General features: G+C 35.1%; 1 protein-coding gene across 3 annotated transcripts in view; it reads left to right on the forward strand.

Moving 5' to 3' along the window:
- Positions 1 to 17,172, forward strand: part of TRDN (triadin) — a 243,231-nt gene that overhangs the window by 12,027 nt on the left and 214,032 nt on the right. The window lies entirely within an intron of this gene.

A 17,172-nucleotide genomic window follows, 5' to 3' on the forward strand; every position in this document is an offset into this window, starting at 1 on the left:
ATCTGAGCTTTGTTCTGGAAAGCAGAGGTTAGTTTAGGTTAAAACACATTTCATAGTGCAAGTCTGGCGTCAGTCCAGGACGCAGAGGACAGAGAAACCAGATTTGCCCCCTTTGAGGAAGGTCAGCTGCTTGTGGGAATGGAGAAGCTTTCCTTTTTGTTTTGATGCTAGCATTGGCTGGTTTCTGCTCTGTTTAAGCAGATTGAACTAGTGCTCATTTTACTGGCTTAAATGATATTTAAAGCAATAGAGGGTGGATTGTTTTAAGTCAAAATGATTGAAAAACCTTTTAAATCACCAATTTTAATCATGATTTAAATCAGCAAAAAAGAAACCTGGATTTGAAAACAGCAATTTTAATCTTATTTTTTCATATGTTGTCCAGGAATAAAGAATGGAAAAGAGAGACTGATTCCTACTGGCAGATTACTAGTACTGCTGACTGTATACAGCTTTTCTCACAACTCTGTGCCTTTTACTCTTAGAGAGAAAGAGAACATAAATATGTATCTATTAAGCAATTCTATACTTGAGCCATTTAACCATATTCTTAATCTTTACATGTTTGTTTGTTTGTTTGTTTTAATGATAGAAAATGTTGAATTTCTTTCTTACTAAATAATGATTTTATTTTTACTTGTGATATCCATCATGCTTCATTACGATGGAAGTTGGAATTCAATTAAAATGGTACAAACCTAGAATTTTAAAACTATTTATTTGCGTACTATAAATATATTCCCTATATATGAGAAGTTAATTTTAAATTGAACATGTTTTGATAAGCTAAATGTTTTATTAAACAAATATGGTACTACTTGTAATTTAGTTTCCAGCCACTGCATCCTACAAGAATGTATGATAGAGCTATTTTCTTTCACACAATATTTATTCAAAGATTAGAGAAAGAAAACTTTCTTTTAACTACCAGTTACCTTTTTTTTTTTTTTTTTTTTTTTACTTAGAATAAGATAATAATTGAGTTTAAACAGTAAAATAAACTGAAATGAAGAAAAATTCTTTGTATTTACAAACAGGTTATACCCTCAAAAAAAAAAAAAAGAGGGTAGCTTTATTTGGCTCTGGTCTGCTTAGCTAGTGATTTACAACAGCTCAGTGATGTATTTAACTTTATTCACAGCTTTGATCACAGGTTTGATCATAGCTTTGCATTTAACTATAATGTTATCATTAGAAAGTGCTATAAAAGTGTATCCCTTACCACAGGTTTTCTTAATTTCATATTTTATTTTTAAAAATATTTAAGGAAAACTTCAGTTTGTGATTCAGAAAGAACTAACACTTATATTTCCTTCCTTCTCAGAGTTCAGAATCATTTGAGTAGGGCTTGTAAAGAGGAACTATTGCAAATGAATACTGAAATGTCTTCAGTAGTTGCAGATGAACAGATAGGTGTAAAACAGCAAACAATGGTTCCATATTCTAAGATCAGACTGATATACGGGAACACGATGTAGATAATGGGATCTAAACTGTAAAGTCAACACACCTAAAGACTTAAAGCTATGGACAGCTGGCTATACTTCCAATCCATTTGATCCTACTGTCATGTTCTTTTGGCAGCTTTAAACATTTTCATTTGAAATTATTATTATTTCATATTTTAGTCTTAGCTCTGTGTCTTTATATAAATCTTACTTTGGTGCATTGAGACGTGACTGTTCAGACTTTAGATCCTTAAGTGGGATTTTGTTTAAGCAGCAGGTGGTCAAAAGGGAGCAGTAAGATTTAGGATCTAGATTTATTCCTAATAAGTGCCTACAGTGCAGTTGCTTTATGTAAATAAGTCTGCTTCAGGAATTATGCAACATGTACTTGGCTACAAGATATTTGACTAATATTAGAGGGAGAAGAGAATGACACTAAATGACACTGCCAGAATGTCTTGTCCCATATTCCATTCCTTTCTTCATAGCCTCTAATACCTTTTTCTTTTCTTTTTTTTTTTTTTTTTCTTCTCTGTAATAGAGTTTTAATTTTTCTCTTTCTCATCTCCTACCTTTTCTAAGATCCATGTCCTGGTTCCAGTTAGGACAGAGTTAATTTTTCCTCCTAGTAGCTGGTAGGGTGCTGTGTTTTGGATTAAGATGAGAAGAACGCTGATAACATGCTGATGTTTTAATTGTTGCAGAGCAGCGTTTACACCAGGCCAAGGACTTTTCGGCTTCTCGCTCTGTCCTGCCAGCGAGCAGGCTAGGGGTGCAGCAGGAGCTGGGAGGGGACAGACCCAGGACAGCTGACCCAAACTGGCCAAAGGTCCATACCATCTGACGTCATGCTAAACAATATATAGGGGTGGCTGGCCGGGGTGGGGGGCCGGCTGCTCGGGGATAGGCTGGGCATCGGTCACTGGGTGGTGAGCAATTGCATTGTGCATCACTTGTTTCTTACACATTACTATTATTAATACTATTATCATTATCACTATTGTTATTATTGTTATTATTATATTCCTGTCTTAATAAACTGTCTTTATCTCAACTCACAAGCTTCACTTTCCCGTTTCTCTCCCCCATCCCAGAGAGGGAGTGGGGAGCGTGAGCGAACGGCTGTGTGGTGTTTAGCTGCCAGCCGGGTTAAACCACAACAATCCAGTATATAATACTTCAGGCAATATGCAGGTGATGTAAATCTGGTCCCTTCTGTAATTGGAAGAGCATAGTAAAGCATACAGTAAGCAACTACATTATTCTTCAGACTCATTAGATTTTGAGGAAAAGAGCTGAGCTAACAAAAGTCACCATATAGCTCCCTCTACTTTACTATGTAAGGTAGAGAGGTAGAGGAGGTTAAAAAGCCTCCTTTTTTTTTTTTTCTGTTGTTGTTTTGTTTGTTTTCTTTTTCTTGTTTCCTTTTTATTTATTTATTTATTTATTTTTATTTCAAAACTGTCTCCTATGCATTTCAGTCAAATCAGTTCAGTTGCTCAGATCATGGTCAGTTTTGCTCTAAAAAATCAGAATGAAAAAGCTGTGGTTTTAAGTCCTGAATAAGCCCCACTTGAGTCCTTGTGGCTGATTTGGGCTTTTTTTAGTATCAGTCTTACAGCACAGTATGAGTTTGTCTCCGGCCTGAAACTTCTGCTCAGTGCCATGCAAAGGCATTTTCCATAAGAAAGGATGATATAAAATGCCAAGGATTGAAAAACTTTCTCACTGGAGAAGTATCCTCTTTCTATCTTCAAAGACAGTTTTAAAAAATCCTTTACAAATATGTAATGAGTAAAGACCTGCTACTCCCTGTACATGCTTATGTTCTCACAACTTCAAAAGTATCTCTGTACCTTTGCCTGGAGTCAAATTGTCAAAGGCACAATGAATTTAAGCCTTTGTAGCCTCTTTTGGTATGTAAATTAACTCATTTTTTCCTATATTCCACTATGTAGATTTAAGTTGTGGTGCTCTGTGCATGTCAGGAAGGCTAAATCTTGTTTCAATCTCTGCTAAGAGGTTATTCACAATTGATACAATTACCATAAATACAGTTTTCTGGTAACTATTTTACTGTTTTTAAAGACATAATTTCACACATTATTCAAATGTTCAGATTCTCATTATGCTTTGACCTCTTCCTCCTATGTCAGGTAGGACCTTAGTTTTGGCTTTAGGTTTATCAGTGTAATTCCTACCAAAGTTAACTGAAGAGGTTCATGAGCACATATATTACAACTTAACATCCCTAAAAGGCAACATCACATGTATGATAAGAGTTCAGTCTATATACTTTTCACAGTTTTCTAACTTCAATATTTAAACTGTAACTTGAAATTAGCATAATTTCAATTTCTTTCTTTTTCTTTTTCTTTCTTTCTTTCTTTCTTTCTTTCTTTCTTTCTTTCTTTCTTTCTTTCTTTCTTTCTTTCTTTCTTTCTTTCTTTCTTTTTCTTTCTTTCTTTCTTTCTTTCTTTCTCTTTCTTTCTTTCTTTCTTTCTTTCTTTCTTTCTTTCTTTCTTTCTTTCTTTCTTTTTCTTTCTTTCTTTTTCTTTCTTTCTTTCTTTCTTTCTTTCTTTCTTTCTTTCTTTCTTTCTTTTTCTTTCTTTCTTTCTTTCTTTCTTTCTTTCTTTCTTTCTTTCTTTCTTTCTTTCTTTCTTTCTTTCTCTTTCTTTCTTTCTTTCTTTCTTTCTCTTTCTTTCTTTCTTTCTTTCTTTCTTTCTTTCTTTCTTTCTTTCTTTCTTTTTCTTTCTTTCTTTTTCTTTCTTTCTCTTTCTTTCTTTCTTTCTTTCTTTCTTTCTTTCTTTCTTTCTTTCTTTCTTTTTCTTTCTTTTTCTTTCTTTTTCCTTCCTTCCTTCCTTCCTTCCTTCCTTCCTTCCTTCCTTCCTTCCTTCCTTCCTTCCTTCCTTCCTTCCTTCTTTCCTTCCTTTCTTTTCTTTCTTTTCTTTTCCTTTATTTCTTTCTTTTAAATGGAAAACTTCAAATCTTCCTCTTCCTAGAGATTTTGTTGTATCATCATTCATGGACAGGAATAAAAAAAGTGATCATTTTACATGGAGATATCCAAATTTAGACTCACCCCTTTAAACATTTAATGATTTATTATTATTATTATTATTATTATGCATTAGAAATATTATTATAACACTAATCATAACAAAAGGTCCCTGATAGACATTGAAAGTGACCCCTGTTTGCATGACACACCTATGTGACTGGATGTCTGACTACATTGTGTCACCTGAAGGAGAACCACTATATACAATTCTAACACTTCTAATTTGTGTCAGAGCATGTAAAGTCAGTGAAGATGTTATTTTGGTAGTAGACAGTGTATTCTGAAGATACAAAGATTTCTCCTGCCTCAGAAAGGAGTAGTTTGACAGAGCTCAAAAAGTTTCCCTTCCTTCCCTTCCCTTCCCTTCCCTTCCCTTCCCTTCCCTTCCCTTCCCTTCCCTTCCCTTCCCTTCCCTTCCCTTCCCTTCCCTTCCCTTCCCTTCCCTTCCCTTCCCTTCCCTTCCCTTCCCTTCCCTTCCCTTCCCTTCCCTTCCCTTCCCTTCCCTTCCCTTCCCTTCCCTTCCCTTCCCTTCCCTTCCCTTCCCTTCCCTTCCCTTCCCTTCCCTTCCCTTCCCTTCCCTTCCCTTCCCTTCCCTTCCCTTCCCTTCCCTTCCCTTCCCTTCCCTTCCCTTCCCTTCCCTTCCCTTCCCTTCCCTTCCCTTCCCTTCCCTTCCCTTCCCTTCCCTTCCCTTCCCTTCCCTTCCCTTTTCCTTCACACTAAACACACACTTAAAAGTGAATTAAATGTGTACGTGCATGTATTAGTGTGTGAGGGGAGTAATATGCAATGTTACCTGAATTAGTGAAGTAAGGTGATTTCAAGCATGCAGGCAAAACAATGATGAGGGCTAGGTTTTTATCTTATAAACTAGTTAGTACAGAGTTTCTTTTAAAATTTGTTTGCCATTGTTCCATTTGTCATCTAGTATAGGTTAATGCATTTAACACTGAGAAGTATGCTAAAGGCATTTTCACAAATGACCAAGGCAGTTTTACAACATGGTTTCTATCCAGTCTTCTTTATGTCATGCTAAGCACTGGAAAGCAGAAATAATGTTGAATCTGCAGAGGCTGCCAGAATTATAAAGTGGCATTGGATTGATTTTATTTATTTTTTAATTATTTACTGTGGTTGTGCTTAGAGGTCAGGACTGTGTTGGACTTATCACATCATATATCAAATAAAGCAGACTCTACATTTGAATCTTACAATAATTTTAACTTGTAAAGGTTCTTTGCTTTCCTTAGTACTGTAGAAAACAGGTTTCTTTTCCAGGTACTAATTTTAAGATTTAGTGTTTTATTAAAGCAAAAAAATAAATTATTTTACTCTCCAGAAGTGAACATGTAAATTCTTGAGAGCTTTTCTAGTGTAACAGTCTAACAGAAACGCTGTTTAGGCATAGAAGTCACGTTATGTTCCTGCTTTCTGACCGGGTGCTTTTATGTGGGTAATTCAGACAAGAGGGAAAAAGATGGCAACTCTGTTGGAGACAGCCAGATCTAGTGGAATTCAGGACAGAAGAGCTTCCTTGTGGTTCCTCTGTCAAAGCCATTTGCAGTGGATTCTGAAATCCTGGAGGTGCCTTTCACATCTCCAGTGATGAAATGAGGCGCCTGAGGCTGCTACTCTGAGCAGGAGAGGAAGGAACTTCTCAGGTCTTGTACTGACAGTCACTATTCACCGTCACTATGATCAGTCATGTTTTGAAAGAATGTTTCACCTTTGCACAAATTGGTCTTTAAACGTATGGTAATCTTGAATTAATTTTAATAGTGAGGCACTTGGAAATAAACATATATCTTTGCATGCTTTGCATGCTTTCATAACGTCCTTTCCTTAAATATTGCAAATATTGTGGAAATTTTCAGTTAGCCCACATCCATTTTTCTCTCTGTGTCTCCAAGACACTCTAAGAGATGTTGAATGTAACATAATGGTTATTTACAAATGTCATTGGTTTGTAACCATTATTATCTTTAGGCTCAGACACTTCCCTCTTTATTTTTTTCATTCAGATGTTTACATTTTCTTGGCATTTTTCAAATGTGAACACAATTTTAGCTTACAGATGTTCCTTCTTCTCCTGAAAATTTCCAGGTAGACAGATAATATGGATAGCATCTTCTTCTAAAAACAGATGTACATCGGTTGCATTGGAGCAATTCCAGAGTTAAACATATTCCACTGGAGGAAGCAGTTGTTTTCCAGGGGAACTTATTTAACCAGCAACAAAAAACACTTTATAGTGCTATTAGGTGTCTGTTTTTTAGCCCGGAAACCTCATTTTTAGCCAGTTTCACCTTTCTCTGTCTTTCTGTGATTATGTGAATAAGCAGAAGTGAGACCTGTCCTCTTGTTCTGTAGGAGGTCTGCAAAAAGTTGTGCAGGAGTCTGAACTCCTGGCCATGTAGGTACAAAGGACATAACAAATGGCTATGATTAATATTAGGTCCCTGTAATAAGAATAAGAAAAGGACAGTGAAATAAAACTTGTATTAGTAAATCCTTAGAAAATTCCCTAGATCTGCTTCCTACCCAGCACTACTTATTTTCTTGGATACCTGAATAGCCTGTGGCATTGTATAATACAGAGATCAATCATTAAACTGGGGGTGGGGGGGGGGGGGGGCGGAAATAATAATAAAAAAATCTTTTTTGCCTAACTATAGGTATCAAATATCAAGCTAGAACAAAAATGCTTAATGTGTACTATAAAAATGGAATGTTTACAAAAGCCTGTGAGTTCCTAGCTGTACATTGTGTTCCTCTTTCTCTTCTCAGTTCTCATCTTTTTTAACATAAGCAACACTAAAGGTATGTGCATTCTGGTTTATTTAAGTAAATATCAGTTAATCATGAGACATAACATTAATGTATTTTTAAACAGAACATTTTGTGTATTCTTCAAATAGAGAAGTGGGGGTGTTAAAATCTTCAGGCTTAGTGTACGTCAAGAATTACACCCTGTCTGAAAGTCTGTGATTTTGCTGAATCGTGTTGTAAAACCTACAGTAGCTTCAACATACTTTTGAAAGCATGTTTCATGATAATAGTCATCTTATTATTTTCCCCATTTAAACAACTTTTGTCTAGTTTCCTCACTAAAACAGCTTTTGTCAGCTGTCCTTGAGCAATGTACAAATGAAAACAACCTTCCCACAGATCACTAATTCAAGTTAGTGTCAATGAAAACTCAGCTAGAGTTCTTACTTTTACAGGATTCATGCTCTGCACTCATTCTTAAACAAATAATTCCATTTTTTTTTTTCTATATCAGTTCTATTTTTATTCTACTTTTACCATTTACTGTAAACACTTTTACATTTTTGGACTCAATGATTATGTCAAGTTAATACCTTTGAAATCACTATTGTTGCTTTTACTAACACAGTCCTTGTTATCTTTAAGGTTTTTTTGGGTTTTGTTTGTTTGTCTGTTTTTTAAATTATTTCACTTTGTCTAATTTAATAATTTGAATTCTTCAAAAGTTAGAAGCACTTACTTAGATCTTTCATTTAAGTTGCCTACATGAAGTTTGCTAAATCTATGAATCTTATTTTGGAAAAGATTCCCTTGTTTTCAGCTACAGTTAGGACTTTATATCTAGTTTGCTTTCAATCTTTCCTGTTATTTTATGCCTTTCAGTCTTTTAATTGAAAGAATCAAACTTTTGTGCTACTTTAAATGCAGAAATATTCCCTTTTATTCTTTTATTATTATCATTTTATTCAGTGATTGGAGAGAATATTTCCAATAGTTTTAAATAAAACTGGAACTACAGACATCAGTGTCTCATCAGCTGAAAAAGAAGAGCATGTTTTATGTGAAAGAGTATATATTTTTATTACCAGTCAGTAAGTTTCTGACTGATTTTTGGTTACAGAAATATATTTGTGTTTCCAGCTTGCTTACATGCTATGGCAATGAAGTGAGAAGATAAGAGAACCATAAATTATTGCATTCTTCTCTGGCTCTATAACCAGCATTTCATCCACACTTTTTTGGGCATAGATATGAATAATATGAACTTCCCAGAATACAGACTAATAGTTTTCAGGGGATCTCTTGCACATATATAATTGTCATGGCTTGTGTTCTTCCTCCCTGCCCTTCCACATGTATTACCTGAATTTATTCTGTATAAAAGTTATCTTCCCCAACTTTCTACGACACAAGTCTATAAGTTCTTTAGCATTCTAGCTCTTTTTATCCTATGTTTCTTTCTGCAGAAAAATAGCACTTGTCTAAAAGTGATACTACTTGCAGGACCCTGTGAATTAAGGTGTCAGCTGGGACAGAAATATACTGTGCATAACACAAATCCTGACAATCTTTTTCCATGACAGGTAGACCTTATACTTTCCTTACACTTATAGACCTAATAAAGACATTTGCAGCACTTGATCTAAGGAATAAAGACATTAACGAGCTCAAGACGTTTAATGGTCTTCCATTAGTGTGCTAGGGAACAGCATCCACCGAGGACTGAATACCAAAGGACTCTGTCAGGTTGTAGTCCACAAGGACTGAGTATTTCTGGAAATGGAGGGGGGAGAAAAATTTATCCCACCTACTTGGAGCAAAGAAAATGCTCCAGCTCTACCCCACCAGATGACTCATGAATGTCTATTAAAAGATAATAATACCACTCTTGCCCTAATCACCAGGATGAGTGGGAGGTAACTGTTGGTCTGGACTTGGAAACAGGCTCAGTTGTAAATAAGCCCAATGTCTTATTAAAGTTTTATTTGCCTGCTTAGGTGGTGTGAACCTTTTGTTATAGTTCCCAACAGCGGAAGAACGCTAAAGGTATTTTTAGTATTTCTCCACTGCTCCGGCAAAAGCAGTATGCTTGTGTGGGTTCTGGGGAGTGCATAGTGGATATGCAGTATGCAGTGTGTGGGTAGAGTTCTTTAGGAATTTCATCCTACATAATTTCTTTCACACTTCTGTGTGGCACCTGGCCTAAGGACTACCTTAATACACCAAAAAAAAGATAATTTACAGAATGTTCTGTATTCTTCCCTTTCTTCCTTGCTCTGTCAATTTGTGTTATAAACAGAAGATGATGAAAATAGAGAGAAGCCTCATTTAACTCACCGCCACATTTGATATATATATATGTATATATAACTTACTATAGATTTTTCACTCTGTACTATTGTTTGTATTTTTACTTTCATTCTAGCCACAACAGGGTTAAGTTATAGCAAGCAAAATACAACGTCTTATGGCCTACTTCTATTTCAGTATTCCACAGTGTGAATATTGTTCATCATTAGTCATTCAATTATTTTATCTATACGTCTATTCTTGAATTCTACCATAGTACTTTAATAGCATTCTGACTGCACTTTTGGGGGGATGAATTGTGAAAGATTATCAGTTTTGTGACTATGAGAATATCGTCAACGTACACTGTCAGGCTGAAACATCGACTATAATGTAAATGCTCATCCTCAATAAATGTGAAAGTATACATTTTTTATTTATTAACACATCTAATTACAGCTGAAGCTGCACTCTATTGATATAATAGAAAAGGAAATTAATAAAGAAAGGTTAGGTGATGAATAGGCCTTTAACCAGAATATAACAGCCTGCAAAGTCTTGCAAAGATGTATACAGAATAACTAAGTCACTCTCAAAAGATTTCTTAAAAATTTAGAAAGGGCTATCAACTTCTACATCTCTATCTCTTTTCATTATACTGGCAAAGATATGAGTTGAGGCTGCTGTATTAATATTAAAGAAACTTCAGAGAACTGTTTGAAAGTTTCCTGAAATACGAAAGTAACAGTAGCTTTGATATTCTTAAAATCTGAGATTAAAAAAAAAAAAAAAAAAAAAAAAAAAAAGAGGCTTTATATACATGCTGAATGTGTATAAAAGTCTTGAAAGGACAGGCAAAGAAGAAAAACAATGGCACTCAGAGAAAGTCTGTGATATATTGTGCTTAAACTTTACGCAATAGAAAAGTGCAATGAGCCAGAAGTTAGAAGAGACATAGGTTCAGTTCTGTCTCCTGCTAAACTTCCAGTATGGCGTTCACTTAATTTTTCCATCACTTCTTTTCCTTCAAATGAAAATAGTATGCCCTTACCTCACAGTGTGAGCTGAAGGGAAGATAAATGTTAGAAGACTAGTGACAAATAAAAACACCCAGAACAGAATTGTGGATTTTGTATGTGATCTGGGACAATGTGAAAGTTTCATAAACAGGAAAACATTCTGCTTCCATGGGACAAATTTGAGCATCACCAGATTTGTGAATACAGCACAGGCAGTTTGGGAAGTAATGTCAGGCTGAAAAATATCCTTTCAGGTGCCATTTTTGTTTCCCTGATATGGCCCATGGTTAATCAAGGAAGAAAACAGTGAAGGAAAGTGGGATGAAATTGAGACAAATAGGCATAAATATCATTTTCAGTCATCATAGTTGAACTTCAGGTATAGGTTTGCAAATTTGTCTGTCTCTTTTCCTATTACCATGAGAGTTAGGGAGTGAAACACAAAAAACTAAGATTGTTAAGCTAAGATTGACGCAAGATGCCAGAAGTTTGTAGAGGTCCTGCAAGTGTCTAATGTACGTGCAAAGCACCAAAGATGGGAGGAAGCTTTGCAGATCCGACTGTTACCATGGGCTACAAATATTAGATCTCCTACTGTATGCATCTGTTATTACAGAGAAGGTAGGGAGGTGTTACAGCTTGTGGAAGACAGCAGAATGGCTTTGTGATGACTTCATGCAAGTTTACAGCAAATGCTAAAGATTATTTGATTTAGAATCCGTGAAAGGAAATAAGGAAACTATCATTCCAACTAGGTCAAAAATTTTCCCTACTGCATCTCTTTTTCTCTTCCATTTAGCAAAAACAACGTAGAGAAATCACCTTGAGATTTTTATTTTATTTTTTTGAATACAGTCTTTTAAACTGCTTTGAGATGAGACTTCATGTATGCTTTTTGGACTGATCATGCCATTAAAAACGATGAAAGGTTTACCTCACCTCTAAGATACGTCACTGAGATTTGAGGACTGATCTGCTGAAGCCTTCTTAGATGTTAATCAGTCTTCCATGACCAAATAAGGGGGAACTCAATTTTGTCTCAGTGTCTAATGTTTTAATGCAGACACAGGACCTGAGAGAAGCTGTGATCTTGAGCAAGATTCATATTCCAAAAATGTAAGTAAATGGAATCCCCATCCGTGAACAGAGCAGAGAGGTGCCCAGAAAAGGCATCTCAGAGGTGTTTCAAAACTTCTCTTCCATCTCTGTGGTAGTACTAATTAGACAAATGTGATGGACATTAATTAAAATTAAAGATCATTTTGCAACATTCTATGTTTTCCATAAGCATGTGTAATTTGAATTTGTTTTACAAAATTTGGAATCTTATATTGTTAATATAATTTCACAAATATTTCTCTCAGTAGATATTTTTATTTCATACATATTACAGACACACAGCTTTGTTATTAATGCATTCTCCCCATTTTGGGTTATATATTTAGGAGCATAAAGTAAGTAAGAAAAAGAGATATTTTAGACATATCTTATATAGATAGCTATTAAAAATAAATAATCTTCTGTTTTAGATATCTTTGAATTCAGATAAGATTTTTATCTTGTCTGTCACCAAAGAAGTTAAAAGTACTTTTAACCTACTAGTAAATCTTTCATATGAGTCATTTTCAAGGTAAAGATGTCCCTACTCTGAGTCACTTAACAATTAAGCCATGGATCAAAATTCTTTTTTTTTTTTCCTGTCTAACACCTGAATCCTATACTTAGAACATCCTCCTCTTGTATTATAGCTTTTATAAGGATATAAAAATATTTTTATATATTTTATATTTTTATATATTTTATATTTATATATTTTATATATTTTATATATTTATATATATATTATATATATAAATATTTATATGGATATATTAAAATATTTATATTTTCAAGAAGGCAGGGAAAAAGCCATGTTTACTTTTCATAATTCAGCAAGTTAATAATGGAGAAATAGATTACAACATTTGGAACATGTGTACAAGCACTGACAATTTTATGCTTTAAAATTTTTTTTTTATGTTGATTTAAAAATAATGCCATTAATGCTTTACATGGAAACCATTAAGACAGAGTACTGTGACATATATACTTAGAAAAAAAGCATTCATTTGGGATTTTGATTTACTCTGTCAGTTGGGAAAATAAGTTAGTATCTACTGTAGGAAAGAAAAAACTCTTGAGCTACATTCATCAGTTGACAATTCTGTCATTTGTCTCTCTGTAATTCAAAATGGTTGTATGATGTCATTGATATGCACCAGAAAACACTAAGCAAAGAAAATGTGCTGTCCATGTTATAACTCTAATATCAGCCATAAATAAATAAATAAATAAAATTAATTAATTACTAACCTTGCACTTCTTGGTGTATTCCATGCATATTTCCATGGCTCTAACACAATTTACAATGACATTTCAAGTCAGAGTTGATGTAAAAATGAGAATTTAAGTTATAATTTGGGAATAAAATCAATAGCTTTTTTGATACAACACTACCTTTTTTTTTTTTTTTCCTCAAGAAAAAGTCATAGCTGTCCCTAAAACACTGAATTTATATTCCATACCTTCTTCAGACAGACAGCAGTGGAGAGGTATGGAAATATACCCCCCTGTGCCTGCCTCTTAATCCAGACTTGCCCATATATAAGGACAGAACAGTCTCACTGTCACTAGGCACAGTCTGACACATCTGGGACATGGGGAACATTTCAAATTTCATATGTCACATGGATATATCACTGTCTGGTGAGGAATATTTCTATGAATTATTATAGAGAATGACTCTATTTCTGGAACTGAATAATGTGTTCAGGTAACCACTACTTAACATTTATCACTGGGATAAATTAGAAACCACTCAGACTCTCATATCTGTTTGGTCAGGCAAGGTCTTTATTATTTTATCTCATTTGCTTTGCAAAGATCTGAATAGGTTGTGATCTGAATAGGTGAAATATTTAAATTGTACTTCAATCTCTTGTTCCTCATAAAAGATAAAATCAGATGACAAAGGTTTGGGTCCTAGTTTCCACGTCACAGAAGTGGGAGTCCCTAAAACTGTTTCAGGCTATTCATTGTGCTGTTGAGCAACCCTTCTGGGCTGAGTTCAGAATGTAGTTGTGTGAAAATTAGCAATATTAGAAGTCCTTAGGGTATAGTTACAGGACAGACTCTCTAATAGCCTCATTTGTTGTTAATCTACTTGAGGATAAAAGTCAGGTGTCTCTAACAATTTCTAAAATCTGTTCACAACCTTGCTTAGCTGACAGATTTTGATATTTAAGCTGGCAGGAGGAAGGATACACAGAATGGATATGATTACTGCAGAGACTTTTTGTTTTTTTTTTTCCTCAAGTAACCTTCAAGGAATCCTAACTGTTCTTGTTTTTCCTTATTTTCACTGTGTAGCTGAGATGCCATAAAAATAGCTGCATAGGAAGAAAAGAAAACAAGATACCTAAGATAACTCTACATCAGTACTATGCAGTGATCTTTTCTCATCAAACTTTAATTGTCAAGTGTTTCACATGTTAAAAAAATCTGGCCATAGTATAATCCAGAATAAAACAGATTAAGACATGGCTAATTGATGGCAGCTGTCTCATGAATGACTATGAGTAGAGGAGGGTGGCACAGTGACTTTTTCCTACTTGGGCAAAGATTTTGCTACTTAAAATTGATCTCAATATTCCCAAAAACAAAGCCCATTTTTCTCCAGATTACTTAATACTTATTCAAAACAAAGTTATGACTATTTGGCATTAGCTGCCTTTAAAATGACCTTTGTAAGGTAGTGTAAAGGTTTTCCAGCTGTTGAGAATCTCAGAACACATTCTGGATGACAGATGTATTGTGAATATACACCCTCAGTAAAGATCAACTGTACTCACTGTGACAGCATATCCTCTGTGTCTCAACTGACCATAGAGGTTACACTTACTACCAAATAAATATCAGAGATGAACAATAATATTCATTTAATCTATCAAGGTTAAACTTCAACTTCAGATTACCATTTTTGGAATCAGTATTGCAAAAAGGAAATGATAAAACACCCATTAACTTTTGCCTAAACACGGAATTCTATCCTTACTTGTCAATTCAAAAGCCTTTTCTTGCCCTAAAACTGAAAGGATACTTTCCAAAGGATTCCTCCAGACCAAAAAAGAGGGGAAAAATCTTCAGAGGAGTTATTTTGATCATGACTGCTGTTGATTCCTAGAACACTTTTCGTATGGAAACACACGCTAAACGCAAATATGTATCAAAAAGCAGTTTGTGGTGTATTTTGACAGGCCCATGAGTTTCAAAGACAGATTCAGAAAACTTTGTTTTCCTTGTAATTTCAGTGCTTATGTAGTGGACTTATCTTGGCTATTTTATAAGTACAGAGATGGAGAATTGTCATATGTCTTAGAAAATAGCTCTTTGACAAAAAGTGGACCTTGGTTCAACAGTTCCTGTTTAATATGGACTATAACTAACTACTGTTTACTATGTCTCTCATGAAATTACTTGTACTATTTTGCAAGCCACCTTATAGTTTTCTTCAGTAGCTCTCTTTCATTTTTCTCTCTCCCGGAGAGCACAACCCGAAATACAGTTTTCTAGTAAATTGCCAATTACAGATGTGATATATCAGTGACATAGACAATTGACTTGCTACTAGCACTGATTCTGGTTTTCACTTTTTGTCAGATGTGGAATTTTGTCTCTGCGCTTTTTAGCAGAACTTTCCCCATATATATGTATATATTTTATTACATATCTCTTAGTATAGAAATTTCTGTATTCTTGTTGGCCAAAAATGCCTTTTTCTTCTCCATCTGGTAAGAGAGCTAGAATCAGGTCTCTTGAATATAATATGCATAACTATATTCAAACTATATCTATGCAGTGTTCTCCATATTTGAGTGCTGTAATGATTGGATAGCTCCATATGGAAGATTTGAAGGATGTACAATGTGAAACACTGCTTGCGCTATAGAATATATAATTTAGTTCAGTTGGAAATGACCATCATCGAGTCCAACTGCGTAATCATTTCAGGGCTAACCAAAAGTTAAAGCACCGAGGGCAGTATCCAAATGCCTCTTGAACACTGACAGGCATGGGGCATCAACCACCTCTCCAGGAAGCTTGTTGCAGCAATTTGACCAACCTCATGTTACTGAAATTTTCCCTAATGCCCACTCTGACCCTCCCCTGGTGCAGCTTTGTGCCGTTCCCTCATGTCCTGCCATCGGTGACCAGGGAACAGAGGTTGGCACCTCCTTCCCCACTTCCCTTGCTCAGGGAGTTGCACAGAGCAACGAGGTTGCCTCTTGGCCTCCTCTTCTCCAGAGCAGACAACCCAAGTGCCCTCAGCCTCTCCTCAGGGGACATGCCTTCCAGCCCTGTTACCAGCTTTTTTGCCCTCCTTTGGATGCTTTCAAGGACCATCACATCCTTTTTATATTGCGAAGCCCAGAACTGCATGCAGTACTTAAGGTTGCACCTTAAATATAGGAAGAGAATCACCTCTACGTATAAGTTGTGGAGAGTATGTCGAATTACTGCTAGAACAATTTTCATTTTCAGAAGCTGTAGATACCAGTCTGTTAAGATATATAGAGCCAGTTCTAACTCCAGTATCAGGTTAGCTTAGAATAAAGGAAATCAAGCAAATCATTTTACTAATAATTCCTAGACACACATATTTGAGAGATAATGGTAGTTTCACCAGGGGAAGCACAGATCTGGAATTTTCTTTACAGAGTTTCTTTATATCCATATAATTGCTGGAAGTGAAGACAAAGGTATTTGTAACCTTCTATTTATCCTAGTGACTTTAAATATTTATTATGACCATCATTATTTACAGATGGGAAAGGATTTAATTTTTTTTTCCATAAGAAAAAAAACATCCATGTTTTTCTCTAGTCCCTTATGGAGGCTTCAGGGCTGTATAGAGTTGTGTTTCCAAAAACAAATAACAAAGGAAACGCATACAGCGCTCTGGCTTCAGAAGGTTTCATGCTATTTAAAGATAAATGGCAACCATTTTCCTTCAACCTTCGTTTTGACATTTTAAAAGATAAGATGTACCTCTCAGCTTATATCAACTCACGAGTATGTCTGAATATCCCTTTGGCATCTCTTTCAGAAATGTCAGACGCCTAAGATGAACAGGAAAGTAAAAATTCTTTTCACAGTTTTACAGCAACAATTTGTTTCCAAAGAAGGGAAGGTATTACTACGGATCAATAATAATAATAAAAAAAAGTCAGACGTGGATAGGCACTGATAGCGTAGTATCACTTGTTCACAATTCAGTTATACTCTTGTCTTATCTGCATAATGAAGAGGTGGAAATGAAACATTATTTTTGAACAAATCTCTGCATTTCTAAAAGCAAATGTAAAAGACAGGTCAAACTGATGAGACATTTCAAATAGAAAGATGTAAATGTCCAACTCACAAATCATGGTCTGCTGCCTTTTGGAAAAGGAGCAGCTTGATGTCCTTTTGCCATGGATGGCCGCTGGTTTAACTTGCAGTAAATGGAGCTTTTCTTATTCAGTATGATCAACTGTACTTCCTGCAGTCT

Source organism: Anser brachyrhynchus (genome assembly GCF_964034855.1).
Source record: "Anser brachyrhynchus genome assembly, chromosome: 3".
In the NCBI taxonomy this organism is placed as follows: domain Eukaryota; kingdom Metazoa; phylum Chordata; class Aves; order Anseriformes; family Anatidae; genus Anser; species Anser brachyrhynchus.